Here is a 13,965-nt window from a genome sequence, read left to right as displayed (position 1 = left end):
ATCACTTAGATATATGATACCTCTATTTCTTGCTTCCTCTTTCCTTCTTATTCAGCATTAACATGACCCCCATCACTCCACTAACTTGCTACCACTAATGTCTGTCATAGTATTAAATCCAAAGGCCCCTTTCTGTCTTTGTTTCAGTGGATCTCTCAGTAGCATTCAGTACAGTTCATCGCTTTCTCCTAGAAACATTCTCCTCTCTCAGCTTTCAGGACACACCACTATCTTTTTTTGCTGCTAATTTGACAGTCCCATTTAAGGTCCTTTGTCAGCTAGTCTTTCTTTACTTCATCCCGAAATTTTGGAGATCTTTAGGGCTTAGCACTGGAATTTCTGCACGCTTTGAGCTCACTGTGTAAGATAGTACTTCTGTATACATGTGTAAAGATGCTTTGAGAAATAACATAGAATGTCCTCTTTTTCACTGAGAACTTAGAAGTGAATTTAAATTCCTTCACTCCCTGTAACCTAGTCAATTTGCTTTTCTGCTTTTGTTGGAATGGTAATTTCCACATTAATAAAAATAGACTTTCTTTCAGGAGAACATAAATGGAATATCTAGTCGGATCTAAAAGGCTAGGCCTAGATGTCTATTATCTTATACTCAGGCATTTGATTTTTGTGACCCCAAATGTGAGACATCATATTTATTCATGTGGCATTTTGTCATAGTGCTTGTAGCTCAGCATTCTAATGTATGGAGATTATTTTGAATCTTGAGTGTATCATTCAACATATTCTTAACCCTCTATGCCTGGCGATGTGTAAATTTGAAAAGAGTGACTTTGGCTTTGTTGGAATTAAGGGGAAAGTGCTAACGGGAGAAGGGTAGGAGAGAGCACTTGGTGCATCACCAGAGGTCCCACATTAGTTGATATGTGGTTTAAAATCTTCTCCAGAGAAGGTCATTCAGGATGATAACCATGTCATGTTGCCATGACTACATATCATGGCCAGCAAATAATAAACATGTATAGGGTTGTTGTTATCTAGTAGGCACTTTTCTAGGTGCTGTTACATGCACTAACTCTCTTAGTCCTTACCTACATAGAGGCATTAAAATTAACAACTATACCCATTTTACAGATAAAGAACCTGATGTATAGAGATGGTATGTAATTGGCTGAATTGGGATTTGACCCCAAGCAGTCTGACTCCAGACTTTGTTTGTGTAACGAACACATTCCATTGCATAGTGACCACACACAATCCAGAAGTTATATATAGTTTTTATTTTGAAAAATAAAGTCTAGATATTGTTCTCTGGTGACAAATCACATTGTTTATTCAACTGGGGTAATTAAATTAAATCTCCAGGTAATTTAAACTGAAGAAACTTTGTGAAAAAAATAACTATTTGAAAGAAGATATACCTTCAGAGGCCACAAAGCTTGACTTATATACCTATCTACATTTTCAGAGTGAAGCCGTTTTTTGACTGAGTAATTTTGAAGCCTTTTTTAAATGTAAAGATTCTCTTAAATTTGGTTTAATTTTTTTTCCTGGCACATTATTTACCTTGGATCTCAGTGGACAGGTCGTAAATTTGCTGTGCACCCATCAGGTGTCCTGCGTTGAAGGCAGTGGTGTCTTGGGATGGAAGAGTCATCAGCTGTAAGGAGCCTTTGCAGTGGTCTTTTGAGGGTAATGAATCATTTGAACAATGCCATTCCCAGGGCAGTTGTTCAGGGATGATGTTTTCTAATCCGGTGAGTTTCTGTTGACACTACTTCATATGCTGGACTGCTCTGGAAACTACATTAGCTCTTTCGGAGATGAGGTACTGTTTAGTGCTCTGACACCCGAACTTTCTAAGGAGTCCTCTTGAACCCTGGAGAAGTGAATTTTACTTCCAGATGTGCCCTGTTTCTGAAAAGTGGTTTAGATCCCTTGAGAAGTGACTTAATGAATGTTAATTGATGATGATGATGATAATGATACCCAACTCTTGTCCTTATAATAGTATAAATGACTTTTTCATTCCTGACCCCACAAAAATGTCTTAAATATTTGACTGATTCTGAACAAATATAAATTGTGTATTTTTAAAATTTATCTATATTGTTGAAAGTATTACAGATGTCCCTCTCTTGTCCCCCACTGGCCCCCTCCACCCCACTCCTGCCCCCTGCCAGGCCTTCACTGCACTATTGTCTGTGTCCATGGCTTATGCATATAAGGTCTTTGGTTAATCTCTTCCCACGCCCTTCTACCCCCTTCCTTCTGAGAATTTTTATTAATTTTAGTATATCTAGTTTCCTTCAGACCTAAATACTATTAGCATTTTAGTATATGTCCTTCTAGCTTTTTCTGTCAATTGTCTCTTATTTTTATATTTTACAAAACATAGGTCACATTAATTTTTGGTAACAGCAGCTAAACTTTTTAATAGATCAAGAATTGCATCACTGTACAGTACATATTATGCAACACTATTTTAAATTGCTGCATACATATTATTGCCATGATTTATTTATTACTTTGTAAGCAGGCATTTCGATTCTTTCCATTTTCTTGTGCAGCTGTCACAATAAATGGCTTTACAGATAAATTGAATATACTTGGTTCCAAGAAGGAAAGTTGTTAGTTCAAACTTTGTGCTAAAGTTAAAAGTTTTGCCAAATTGCCTTATAGAAGGGTTATTCAATTTAACTATTGGCCACAGTATATGAGTCATGCTTGGACTGAGTTTTGCAATTTCTAGTATGCACCTAAAATGATAGAAATGTATCTAAGACATAACAGGAAGAACAGGCTATGGGGTTAACTGAATTTCCTGACATTTGTTATACTTTTGATGACCAGGCTTGTCATCGTGAGTTTGCAGTAATGCTCTAATGACAGGCTCCAAAATGCAACAGGAAACAAACCTAAGAAAGGAACATTATTGCTTTCTTTCCAAAAGGACAATAAAAATGCTTTCACAATGATGAATAGGCTTTACATAGCATTATTTTCTATTTTTTAACATTTGACAAGCATTGCTGACAATATTAATAATAATAATATTTATTGGTCATTTACTATACGCCAGGTACTACCCTAAATGCATTACATATTTCATCTCATACTCTGGAGGCTAATCTGATATGGATTCATTGAAACATCCAGCTCATGTTTTAAATTAACTAGACCACAATAATAAAATGGAGTTTGTCTGGTTTGCTAAGACTCAAAAACACTGGCTCTTACGTCCCAGAAATGCTGGTTCTGCCTTGGAAAGTATGAAAGTCCCTTGACCATGAACCAGAGGTAGCACTTTTACTCCTGTGTTCAGTTTTCTATGGTTTGTTTCCTTGAGTTATTTGGTACTAAATACTTAAAAATAATCATCACATAGATGTGACCTTGTGCCTCTTATTTAATAATATAAAATCTAAACACTGTGAAGGAAGACTAAGCATATATTTTACATTTTAGGTGCAGCCTTGAAGTTTAGCAATTTAGTAAAACTCAGCACATTGCATTCAGTCAATTCTTTAAACTAGTTTCTCAATTTTTAAAAATAAGTGAAGAAAACCATAATGCTTTGTAGACTGATTTAAAGGGGAAAACCAACATAACCATTTGGATACTTCTTATATAGTATCTAAAAAAATTCCACAAGTCTTCCCAATGAAGAAAAAACTTAATTAGGAATAAGCTTATTTCTTCATATGATAAAAAGTATCTATCAGTTTCTTGTAAACATTCTTGACTTCCTTCCTGAGACTATCTCGATCTTGGTTAAACCCAACTCTATCTCCAATAGGTCCGCAGTAGAGCAGCTGAACGAAATTAAAGAAAATAAGACAACTATGCCCACCCAGACTCTCATCTTTCCACTGCAGATCTACAAGGGGGAAAACCCGTCTGTATCTATATTCACTCTCTCTTCTTCCTGTTACAACAGATGGAATCTCTGTTCTCCCAGGTAAGACAAACCATGTGGTCTAGAGCTCCTTAACTCACCCCTTCCCAGGGACTTCGCTCCTGCATTACTAGCCCTCACCTTCACACCATCAATATGGCCTTACTTTTCATTCATTATATATTTGGTAGCATCTCCCACCTTTGACCTCACTTTCCCTTCTAGCTGCTACCCAGTAGCTCTGCATTTACTTCACATTTCAGCTTGAGAAGTTCCTGCTTACCTATCACGAAGTTCACAAAATCTTTCCTTTGCCTTTTTGAATCTATTAATAAGACTCTCAAAGGCATTCTTCATTTCTGTTACTGTGTTTTTGACTTCTAGAATTTCATTTTATTCCTTTTTATAGTTCCCATCTCAGTCCATAGGCTGATGCTCTAACCACTGAGCCAAACCGGCTAGGGTGCCTTATAATATTTTTGTTGTTGAAAACCAGACATGTTGTGTTAGGTAATAGAAACTAAGGTAAATAGGCTTTTAGTGTAAGGGTTTATGTTATCCTGGCTAAGAGTTGGACTGTTCTTAATGTTTGTTGTAGCTATAGGTACAAGAGCCTTCAGATCCCTCTAGTGGCCTTGTTTTTGTTTCCCTCTTGATTTGGGTATATATATTCCTTCTCAAGAGAAATTCCAGGTCTTACAGATCTTTCGGCTGTAATCCACTGTTATACTGAAGCCCTCTTGATGCGATGGAGTAGATAAAGGGAGTGTTCTGTAACCTTCCGTCTTTAGTTGGGTTGTGTCCCTGGACTGTGACCTTCATCAGTGGTATATCTTTTATTCCTCCTGCTTTCTACTGCCTTCCCTGACTGCAGCTTTCTGAATCATTTTTATAAAGCTTTGACCCCTCTTGGCTATGGCTGTGGTTCTGTTTTTGTTTGTTTGTTTGTTTCCCCTTAGATTAGACAGAAAGGTTGGGGAATGCCAGAGTGGGGAATAATTTTTTTTCTCCCAGTTGGGATAGGTTTCAGAATTGAGCTCTGGCAAAGACCCTTTGTCTGGGGAGGAAGACTTTGCATGGACAAGGCTCTGGCATATTTCATGATTGTCACTCTCTCTTTTCACTCTCAAAGGTATGAGGAGACCTTTACCAAACCCTTACTGTGAGAATCTGGGGGGTTCCTAGAGAGAAACTCTAAGTATCTGCGTGGAGCCCTAAGACTATGGTCTGAGGAGATTCTTTCTCTCATGATAGTCCACACTCAGCCTCCAATAACTCATCAAATTTGTCATTTAAGTGTTCCTACCAGTTTGTGGCTTAAACAGTTTCTGCTCTAGGCAAGCAGATCTTGGCTGCTACATCTTTCCAATGTGCCGGTTGTTCCAGCTTATTGGGTGGTGGTTCACATCACAAATCAGACCCCTTGATGGATCCAAGAAAGTGACTGATTTGCAGTTTGCCTGGGTTTTTCTAGTTGTAGGATGAAAGTGCCAAGATACCAATTCTTTATACACCGAAGCTGAAACTATATAAACACATTTTTAAATTTTAATTTAATGGAAGAAGAGATAGTTCATGAAATTTATGTTAGGATATTTATCTGAGAAAAAAAACCTTTATATCCCTTTCTTACACATAACACCCCCCCCCCCAAAAGTTACAAATGAACTAAAGATTACAATATATAAAATTAGATCATTAAGTACTGGAAATAAACAACATGATATAAATATTTTAAAATTATATTATAGTCTGGAAAGGCATTTCTAAATGTGCCACCACATCCAGACACAGGCTGAAACTATACATGATTAGAGTCACTGATTTGACTAGATATACATACAAAAAAGTTTCCATTCGACATCAAACTAAAAACAAACAAGCAGGGGAAAAATTTCTCCTTAAACAATGTTAAAGTGCAAATACTGAGAAAAATATTGAAATCAATCTGTCAGTGGAAATTTTATTATCCTTACCTGATGAAAGAAAACATTGTACAAATAAATGAGAAAGTGAGAACCACTCATTTGTGCAAAAACAGGCTGTGGGTAAAAAGAGAAGTTAAAATGGCTAATAACCATTTGAACAATCATTTAAAAAGAAATAAAAATAATACAACTTTTCATCTCTCTGTTTGGCAGTGGTAAAAATGTTAACACCTACATGGTTATCTCAATTGGCAAGAATGTGTAGATCACAATTTTTTAATGTGTATGGAAACCCTTAAGGGATGCAAAATGTTTGAATTACCAGTACTCTTAGATTTTTTTTTTTTTTGCTAAATAAATAATCTGAAAAAAATGCTCTAAAATATTTATTATCACACAGTTTTTAATATTTAAACAATTGAAACAAAGGTGTAATGGCTTGATAACTTGTGTGCACATAGTATAGTGAATAGAATATTAAGCATTTACTAAAAATGATCATGTGAGGTTCTAATTTTTTACCTGGAAAAATGTTTGTGATTTTTTTTAAGTGTAAAAAAATTATATATATATATCTAGGAGATATTAAACAAAAATGAGAACAACTGTGATTATCTCTAATTAATAAAATTATGTAAAAGTATTGAATATTTTTTGTGGTAGAGACGCCTATAATTATATCCTTGTGAAGAGGTCTGTATAATTTAAAGACCTTGGAGAATAGATGGGAGATTCTTGCAAGTGGTTATGAACCCACTGCCAGAGCTGATTGGAAGAGGGCTGGACCAATGATTCCAGTGGTGTCAAATGAATTTTTTTGTCTTTTGATAGATTATTTTAGAAATTTTGAAATTGAAATTAAGTAGAACTACCAGATCACTGAGATTTAAGGACTGAAGCTATTATATTGGGCTACTATAATGAGCCACATAAAATCAGATGGGTGTGCCAAGGAGGGGCTAGTGATTAAAAATCATGATGTAGTAGCTCAGAGAGTATAAAAGATTACACCACACCGCAGATAAGTACCATATGATTTCACTTATGTATGGAATCTAATGAACAAAATAAACTAACAAAGTGGAGACAGACTCATGGACACAGAACAGACTAACAGCTGTTAGAGGGGATGGAGTCGGGGGCTGAGTGAGAAGGGTGAAGGGATTAAGCAAAGAAAAAAAAGAAAGACTCTTGGACACAGACAACAGTGGGGTGATTGCCAGCGGGAAGGGGGCTGGGGGAGGTAGGAGAGGGGATAGATGTTGGTGGAAGGAGACTTGACTTGGGGTGATAGACACACAATGCAATGTGCAGATGGTGTATTGTAGGATTGTATACCTGAAACTTGTGTGATTTTATTAACCGGTGTCACCCCAATAAATTAATAAAAGAGAGTGAGAGCAAAAACAAGAGATATTTTATGCCTAATTTTCAAATGACCAGTGCGTTTCTTAGGAGGCATAGCTATATTTCTGCAATTAGAGTCTAATAGTATTTTTGTTAATAAACTATATTTCCTCTGGCTTGGGTTTGCCTGGATTTCTACACTTTGCAAACAAATGATTATAAGACATTTGTAAAATAAGAGTAAAAATCAGTTGTATAAATACATTCTCTTTGACCTAGCAATTCCACATGTGAGGATTTATCCTAAGGAAAGAATTAAACACATGATCAAAAATTTATCTAACTACGTAATTAGAGTTGTTTATAAAAACTAAATTTGAAAACATCCTAACTATCTTTTGTGGGTTGCTGAAACAGTATAAGTGTACGATTCCATTTTGGTAAAAACAAACAAAAACAAAACAAAAGAACTGTAAAACATGTATGTTCATAGGAGCAGGAGACACAAACTATTAAGAATGTTATAATTATGTCATTGTGTTGCTATTATTATTATTTTTTTAAATATATCTTTTATTGATTTCAGAGAGAGGAAGAGAGAGGAAGAGAGAGAAAGAAATATCAAAGATGAGAGTCATTGATTGGCTGCCTCCTGCACGCCCCCGACTGGGGATCGAGCCCGCAGCCCGGGCATGTGCCCTGACCTGGAATTGAACCGTGATCTCCCGGATTCTAGGTCGATGCTCAACCTCTGAGCTACGCCAGCCAGACAACGATTATTTTTAAAGTTTTATTTTGTTTTCTCTCTCATTTTCAAAAACAATTTTATTCAACAACCTTGTACAATGTTACTTTCTATAACAAGAACAAGAATGTATGTTGTTTTTAAAAGATAAAGATAGTTTGGCTCTGACTCAAGGCAGCAGACAGACTTTGTCTCTGGATCTTCTCCTATTATGTGGATATTTGCTTACCCAAATCTGCCCTTTCTTCTCTTCCTATTCCCCTTTCTCTGGTGGTAGAAAAAGCTTTGACTCTGTTCTCCACAGCTAAAATGTAATCAGTTCCTACTTATTCAATCTGTTAAATGTGAGTTGGTTTCCGTCTCCATTCCCTGTCTTCATTGTCGTGGTCACCACCTTAGTTCGGATTCTCTCTCCTCCTTCAGTGATCTTCCTGGCTCTCTGTCCTGAGCCTCTGGTTTACCTCCCCTCTCATGACAGAGACTAAAGCACAAATCTATTCTCATTAACACCTGTGTCAAATATTTTATTGAACTCCCATGACCTAAATCAGTTGTTGGCAAACTTTCTCTGTAAAGGGTAGGGTAGTAAATATTTTAGGTTTTGTGGGCCATACGGTCTCTGTCACAACTACTTGAACGCAGCTAAAGACAACATATCAATGAATAAGTGTGTCTGTGTTCCAATAAAACTTTATTTTCAAAAACAAGTGGTAGGCCAGATTTAAATACCACCCACAGTTTCCTAACCCCAGTCTAAAGAATAAAATCCAATTTTGATTGTATTTACTTTTCTATCTCAGTCTACTTTTCAGTCCCCAATTCCTCCACTTTAGACTCTCAGATCCCCAGTTCATTTACATTGATTTCCACTATCACAGTTTCCAATGAAAAGACAGTGTTCTTTTCCTTTTTTTTTTTCTGAAAGAACTTTTCCTTCCTGACCCCTTGACTAATGCTTACTCATGCTTTGAAACTAAGATCTGGTGGATCTGGTGGCAATTGTGCTGAGAACAACCTCCCTGCCCGCCCACGTTCGCCCTTACCTTTCCGCCTTGTAGAGACGCCTAGTTACTGCAGCTTTCACACTGCTCTGCATTCCTTCCTTTCCTGTCTATCTCTCTTTTTAGACTCTGAGCTACTTAAACCCAGCATCCTGATAGTAAGCCCTTAACAAATCTTTAGAGAAGCTAATAGAATTGCATAATGGAGTGGGCCTTTGGAAAACCTTAATGGGTCTTGGTTGGCTGAGTGGTGCAGACCAAAGACATTAACAGAAACAGGACTTATTTAACAGTTCTCATGAGACCTCACCTGATTAGACCTACAGGCAAAAGAGAGCTTTAAGCACAGTCACAGGGACCACATATTATTATTCAGAGAAGATGGTCCTGGAAAGGAGGCTGTGTACACTCCAGGCATTCCAGCTACTACGAGGTCTAAGAAAGCTTATGTATTTTTATGTTAAAGTTCTTTCTGTTTTCATTTTGGATTTTGGTGGAGAGGGGATTGTGAGGAAATTAGAAATATGAAGAAAAGAAGCATAACTTTTGGTTCCCTTTCGTCTTGCCTTTAATTGTTATCTTATGTTTCATTGTAATATAGAGTATTTGAGGTCATCTTGTTGATAAGTTAATCAAGCAAAATAGTCTATGATGAATCATATGAGTGATACTGAGTCATCAGTCGAGAGCCCTGTCAACTGTTACTTTTAGCAGGGTGTGCCTCAAATTGTTAACGGTTTTTCTAATGTCTTAACATTAAAGGAAATAAGAGACTTTGCACAGATACATTCATATAAGAAATAAGCTCATCATAGCACACACGAAACAGCGTTTTTATAAATGATGAAAGATGAACACACATTGCCGTGGAGATGTCTGCTCATCTGCTCCATCTCGAGCCTTTTACATGCTTGCTGAGTGCAGGACTCCCTGTTTCCCTTTCCTACGGTTTTCTGTGTTATTACCCACTTCTAGATAATCTCAGCTTCAAGGGACCCTGGTGATGCAGCGATAATAAAGCCAGAGACCCAAACCGAAAGCCAGCTTTCACTACCCACGTGACCATTTTCAATCCCAACCGGTGTTTAACTCCATTCGGAGCATCTAAATTGAACAATGACGAGGTTTCTGAAATAGACACTTGATTTGAAGGGAGTGTAAAAGAAAGAACTAGAGAAATGGTAGAACAGGTTATGTGGAGCCATCGATTTCTTTAGCGCCGTGGCCAAGATTGACACATTCCGTTTAACCAGGGGCTGCAGGGAAAACGCTGTCCTGGGTCGATGTCTCCCTTTCCCTCTTACACACACACATACGCAGCATTTCTGAACTTCTCTGAGCTGTGGCACGCACGGGGCCTATGGCATGAGCCCAGCGACAAGACAGGGCATGAAACTGACCCTCGTTAGGTTCTTGTTTCTCTAAGCCTGACATAGCACCTGGGACACGGGGTGTTGGCAAATAGTATATTTTGAGTAAATAAATCTGTTTTACATTTCTGTCATTTTCAACACCAGATTCAGCCGTTGACCCGCATGAGTGAGCTTGGGGCCTAGATAGCTGTAGACTGCTGACTTCATGATGTTCTATTTGAACTGGCCACTAAGTAGCATTTAGGCTTTTTTTTTTTTTTTTAAATGGAGGCCAGGACTGATTCTGTCTTTTATGCTGATTACAATTCAATTCCTTTCAAAGAAAGATATTTTACAAGAGAATTTCAATCAGGTTTTATGTTGGTTTAAGTGGGTTGAATTATGGAAAAGACTCGCCTTTGATGACTTAATCAAAATAAGAGGTGCAAAGAAGTATGACATGGTGTGGGATGCAGATAGGACCGGCGACTGAACACGGAAAAGGAAGTGGGAATGTCAGTGACGTGTCTGTTAACATGTTCTGAAGTAGAAGTTAAATATCTTATATGTGATTATGCAGTCAGAGTTTTCTATTACAGACAACATGATTCTTTGTAAGTTGTACCTAGTATGGTTAAGTAGTTCATAATAGTTACCTGTTAAATGTATACGTGATACATTTAAAAAATAAGCTATTTTCTTTAAGCACACACACATTGTGGGTCTAGGAGATCAAGAAAAGGGATGCTTTTTGTAGGCACGAGAAAGTTAGAGGAAGGACTTTTCTGGGTTTTCCTATATTGATCAGAACAAACTTGACAGCTATAAAAATTTTCAGGACATATTACAAATGAAACAAGAATGATTTCACAGTTTAAATTAGTGAGTTGAAAAGATAGTAAAACTAATAGCAGCTAACATGAACTGAATAATTGCCAGCATTAATTGAGACTTACTGTGTTCCAGGTGATATTTCAAGTGCTTTACATAAATTATTTCATTTACTGATGAGTAATGATAATGGAAAAAGGGAATTAAGATAATAAGGATCCTTTTTGAGGAGACCAGCAGGAGGCTCCACAAAAAGTCATCATTGTTTCAAACTCACTGTGTCTAAAACTCACCATCTTTCCTCTCAAGCGTCTTCCTTTTGCACTCACTCAATTTCAGTAGTGACTTTATCCAGTTACTCGGTCACTACCCACACCGTAGAGCTTTTGGCCTCTCTTTTGTTCCTCTTTTAGCAGCTAATTCATTTAAGCAGCCTGTTAATTTCACCTTTGCAAGATTCACCTTTGCAAATCACAACTGAAATTTTAAAAGCAATACAAATGCTGTTTCCAGAAGCTGTTTTATGTGTGAGAGGGGAAAGAGAAAATGCGCAGTGGTGACTTTCTGCCATAGGAAATGCATGCTCTAGCTGTTACGTACTTTCTTCCTTTTGATAATCCTAATAATCACTTTAAACTTGAATAAATCTGTGCTCGTGTAGGTTACTAAGTTGGCCAAGGTCACACAGCTCTTAAGTGATAGAGAGATACAGGATTCACTCCAGGATCTATGTAATTCCTACTGAATAATATAGCCTTATCAATGTTCTAAACTATCAAATGATTGATTACATAGTGATACAATTAGATTCATTAATATGTCTTGAATTACTAATTCAATAATGCCACAAATCCATTTTCATAACAAAATTATAAGTGGTTTTAAAATTTACTGATCTGTGCTGTACTAGAGTTGCCAGGTAAAATACAGGGCACCCTGTCATTTGGATTTTAGTTAAGCAATGGGCATGTCTTTAGAATAAGTATGTCCATGCAATACTTGGGACATACTTATACTAAAAAAATTTATTACTTATTTATCTGAAATTGGGTTAAAGTATGTCCCAAATATTGCATATCTGTACTAAAATTCATTGGTTATTTACCTGAAATACAAATTTAATTGGGTTTCCTCTGTTTTTAACTGCTAAATTTGGTAAACTTAGACTAGGCACACATATCTAATCTTGTAAGTATGGCTTCAAGCAGGAGACAGAATTTAGTAACCATCACTGTCTCGATGTCATTAGCATCATGTTGCATACCCATAGAGTGCTATTTTAAACATTTGACTTATCCCTTACCATAATCCTATGAGGTAGTTACTGTTAATAGTTTTATGTGACTGATGACCAAAGTGAGGTGAAACCATAATCATTTTTTAAAAAAATTAAAAGAAATAATTTAGGATTTGATGGACGTTAAATCATATATGGATATTCAGGAGCCAGAGACACAATTCCAGACCTGTGATAGATCCATTAAAAGTACACCTTTGAAATATCATTCGTATATTTTTAAATGTCTTTATAGTGTGTAAAACAGTTGGCCCCATGCTGTGAATTAGTGTACATAAAGCTGTCAGAAATTTTGATAGCCCAAAATTGAAGAAAGGCTTGTTTGTTTGTTTGTTTTCAGAGAGAGTGGAAGAGAGGGAGAGAGAGAGAGAAACATTGATGTGAAAGAGACACATTGATTGGTTGCCTTCCGCACACTCTCCAGTCTGGGCTGAGGACTGAACCTGCAACCAAGGTATGTGCCCGTGGCTGGAATTGAACCCGGGATCCTTCAGTCCATGGGCCAGCGGTCTAACCACTGAGCCAAACTGGCCAGGGCTTAACCCATAAACTTTAATCTTGAAAGTTTTGCTGATGTTTAATAGGATTCAGAAATATTCCAGTATCGTTAGATGATAAACATGTGTATCTGTCTCTGGTTTCAAACTCTTAAAATTTTCCCTTTTAACTGGATCTTACAGCATTAATTATTTTACTTTCCATTTTATTTTTTGTAATTTGCATGTTTTGGTTTTTACTTCTTTCATGAAGCAAAATACTATATTAATTGTTATGTTTTCATGCTTTGGTTATTCTAGTTTCTCTAGCAATAAAGCTGTGTTGATTGGACATTTTAAAGGTTAAAATTCTATTATGCTATTGCATTTTACTTATGTTGCTAAGAGTTACTTGCAAAAATATTGCTTCTCTTTACCAAAAGTTATTTTAATGGTTAACACACTCCCTTAATTTTGTCCCATGGACATTTGTTTTCCTGTAGGTATGCATCACTGATTTTTTTATGCAAATAAATGGAATAATAGGCTTAATAGACAGAAATTTGCAAGCAGCTTCTTAAGGAATGTATTTATTTGCATAATAAATACTGCTGAATAGTCAGTTGGCTTTTTTCATGACAGTTGACTTTCAAGGCCTCTTTCAGGTCACTCACTTTTCAAGTCTTTTCTTATCTCCACGATTCTGTGATAGATTACAAATCAGACTAAGTGTTTTAGTGTATCTAGTAACAAAAAAACATGGACTTAAGAACTTGACCCTGACACCCACCTGACAAGACAGCCTGATTTAAGAACAGGCAAAGGTTCCAATATTCGCTTTATTCCAAGCCCACTAGTTTTTTTCTAGTTTACCTTTGTTTAGGAAACCAAGAAGGTCATTTTTATTCCTGCTTTGCTACCTCATGTTGTTCAGAAACTTGGAGTAATTACTCCAGTGCCGTAAACAGACCTTCTTGCTACTGGAAGTTGGAGGATTCCTGGCTTTTCTAGTGATACCATCTACTAGATCTGAACGAAATGGTCCCTTTTCTCCTGCAAGAGGGGAAGGTTTGCTAGTTTGGGGTGAGGGTAAACTGTTACTTAGTGTTTATTCTACTCAAATGTCTAAAAC

This window comes from Miniopterus natalensis, chromosome 2, assembly GCF_054644295.1.
Source record: "Miniopterus natalensis isolate mMinNat1 chromosome 2, mMinNat1.hap1, whole genome shotgun sequence".
In the NCBI taxonomy this organism is placed as follows: domain Eukaryota; kingdom Metazoa; phylum Chordata; class Mammalia; order Chiroptera; family Miniopteridae; genus Miniopterus; species Miniopterus natalensis.
The sequence above is the reverse complement of the archived record's forward strand: the minus strand, read 5'-3'. Positions refer to the sequence as shown.